Here is a 3,781-nt window from a genome sequence, read left to right as displayed (position 1 = left end):
TGCTACTTTGCAGCTTGTACAGAGTTCCAATCCAAAATCCCTGCATCAATACCAGTGCTCCCTGAACCATCTTGCATGTATCTTTCTCGAACACTGTTTTTACACCTACATCATCCATCTTTCATACATAAATCAGATTTCTGGGTAATGAAGGAATATGCATAACACTTGGAAGTGTTCTAATTCTTCCACCTTACAACTTAAACTTGACTTTTCCGCGACCAATGATTCTAGCCTTCCTGTCATCCCCCAAGAAGACATAACCACCATAATATTTCTCATACTCACAGAACCATTCTCTATGGGGAGTGAAGTGAAAGGATGCACCTGAGTGAAACAACCATGTCTCATGATCTACATGTGCACTTGAAGAAGAAGCCAAGTACACATCCCCACCTTCATCTGAGGTGGTTTACACCTCTGCAGAATGAGCATCATCAAATCCCTTTCCTTTCTCAAGAGCTTTAGATTTACAATCCCTTTTGTAGTGCCCTTTTTTTCCGCATTTCTAGCACACCTTTACAGGTTTTCCTAGAGATTTAGATCTCCCACTCGAGGAACTATTTTTGTTTCTCTTATGGGACCGTCCTGGTATAGACAAGGGATCACCATTCCGGCTCGCCATATTTTTCCGTCTCATCTCCTCTGTAAGCAAGGATTAGACTATTTCATCAAACTACAAGGCAGTTGCATTGCTGATGCAACTGCCTATTGCGACAACCAGACTATCCCACGAATCTGGTAGAGAATACAACAAATGGATGCACTTATCTTCATCTGAATTTTAATATCAATAGATAATAACTAGCTTACTACATTATTAAATGCGTTTAGGTGCTCTGTCATCGAGTCTCCATCTTTCATCTTCAGGTTAGACAAATTTTTCTATAGGAACAATTTATTCTCCAAAGACTTAGATTGGTACAAATTCCCTAACTTGTCCCACAAAGCCTTCATCGTAGCTTCCCCTGATACATTCAGCAATACTGATCTCAGACACACAATCATATTGTGCTTTTTTCCTTTCGATCCAGCTTCTTCCATTCTTCATTGGACACTGCCATTGGTTTAGTACATGGATCTATAGCAATCCACTGATCTTTATCCACCAACAGATCCTCCATATTGAGTTTCCACAACTCAAAACTCTTACCATTAAATTTCCCGATCTCTATCTTTCCACTGCTTGTCATCTTCTTTCACCATAAGAATCGATCCCACAGATCTCCCACTGAACAGGGTCTACCATAGGCTTGAGTGAAACCCCTCAATAGCAAAGATGTCCCCTTTGAAGCCAAAACAACTCTGATACCAAATGTAGATTTTAACCTCATATAGAAATTACCTACATACGAATTCTAAAAACAAAAAATAAACAATGGCGAGAGCATAACACATAAAAACTATATACATAGAGATTTTCCTTGGATCCCAAAATCGGGACTACCATATTGATTTTTAATTATGTTCCTTTCAATGTTACAATCTATATATATATATATATATATATATATATATATATATATATATATATATATATATATATATATATATATATATATATATATATATATATATATATATATATATATATATATATATATAGATATATATACACACACACACATGCCGAAGCATCCATTAACACCAATCCATTAAACTTGGATTAGAACATAACCGTAGTTCCCTTGACTGGATCTATAAAATACCATGAACCAAAAACCATCACGCCCAAAACCATGTGCAAAATCCTTGCACAAAACCATAGGTAGTTCCATCCACCTAATATAGGGTCCAAAAAAAAATTCATGGAAAGAATATAACACAACCCAACATGCAAAAACCTCTCCTTTGCAAGATCACAAGGGTTATTTACATATGTGTTAACCATGACTACAGTTTTATGACTTTTGACTTAGCCAATCTAGATTACTCACAAATAAACACAACATACCCAAACTAAATTGCTCTAATACCAATATGTTATGTAAACGGTCGTGGATATTCCAATGGACAATTCGTCACAATTGATTATGATACATTATACTTAAAATACGAAATATACAATATGAGGCTTTATTTCTCTTCATATTTTTGGATCTGTAAATTATTGTTTATTGTGTATGCATGCATAAAATATATAACAACAAAATAAAAACTCACAAACCACAATTTGACACAAGATATAACCTAGGAAACCCTTACGAGAGAAAACCCAACTGGAAGGTGAGGTTTCTCTACTCTCTTTCTCTGAATAGAAAATGGTTGCGAGTACAAAGAAGTAAGACCTGTGGCTCGTGGCCTACTATAGTGAAAAAACCTTTTTTGTGTGCTCTCTCCCTATCCCTCTTAGTTACTCTACTTGTCTATGGGACAAATGCACTTGAAAATATTGGCACCCCTTTTGCTCCTAATGGCCCGATTGTAACACAACCCGATAGCGTACTAGTAGTTAGATTTGAATTCCTCAACTCTTAATCAGAGTTACAATATCAACTATTCTAGAGTCTTATTCATAATGATCACATGTATAGCCCATTTTTATAAGTAATGGGGGTTGATGTTTCATCCTATAGAATTATGGTGGACAAACAAGAAGGTCAACTTCCGAGTGGCATAACATTTTCATACAAACTTTGATTGAGGTGATTCTTACACCATTGGAAAGGTATTTATGCGTAAAACAGGGAAAAAAGGTGTTGTATTAGGGGGGAATTTTTACCCCCCAAAAAATTCCATGCCTCAAAATTCTCCCATAAGGTTTAAGATCTGAATTTTCCAAATTGGGTCCCATTGGTAAAAGTGGTCATGTGAGTTGATTCCTCCACTTTTTCCACTCTAAAAGAATCCAGATGGATGCCAAACAATATAATGGTCCATTCACAATTAGTAGTATATGGATGGCCCTTAAATCCTCTCTCTACAATCCTATCCCAACCTAGGCTCTTCCTTCATGCTAATAGCTAAAGAAAGGTCAAAGCTAGATATCTTTGTTCCAAATGTTGCTCCAACAACCTTCCATTTATCAATCATTAAGCTTAACTTCTAGTTGATAACCTAGATTGACCCAAAAATTACCATCTCCATTCAAACCCCCTTGTCATGTGTCTTGATCGTGCTAAATAATTACCCTCCTTTTACTTAAATAGTTATTGGGTCCTACCTTTTCCTACCTTGTTATCTCTAGCGAACATTCTAAATTTTATTTCCATCTTCGAAAGGATGTTGAAATTTCCTAATACTTTCCATTACCGGTTGAATGTGCTCCAACCCCTTCCTTTGAGTTTAATTCTAGATTATTGAATGGATTCTAAGGAATATAACTTAGGTACTTGCTACCAAGGGATCTAGCTTATGTACCTTCTACCAAGCATTATCTGAGAGAAAAGTCGAAAGGAATCATGAATCTCCTAGAAAATATGATCTTGGACTAGGGATCTATTGTCCAAGCATTATTTGACGTGATATATCTTAAGCATGGGCCCTATATATGGACATGAACCTCCTTAATAATGTTGTGGGAATATCTGACTTCTAGATATTTCTCTAAATATTGTCCTTGCTTTTAACCCATTATCACCAAGTTTTTACTACGATGGATTTACTTAGTATATTCTTAATTACTAGCTCACTTCTTGCTCTGATAGATGGAATTTTTCCCAAGCAACTTCAACCCATTTACATTCTCTACTAGGCCCACCCTACAGGAAGGATCTTTGGATTCAATAATATTGGCCAATGTTATGAGCATAGAGAAAATATATAGAGACATGGAGCAAAG

The sequence above is a fragment of the Pinus tabuliformis genome, chromosome 9 (assembly GCF_031772625.1).
Source record: "Pinus tabuliformis cultivar Carrire ecotype Pingquan chromosome 9, CPIR1, whole genome shotgun sequence".
In the NCBI taxonomy this organism is placed as follows: domain Eukaryota; kingdom Viridiplantae; phylum Streptophyta; class Pinopsida; order Pinales; family Pinaceae; genus Pinus; species Pinus tabuliformis.
The sequence above is the reverse complement of the archived record's forward strand: the minus strand, read 5'-3'. Positions refer to the sequence as shown.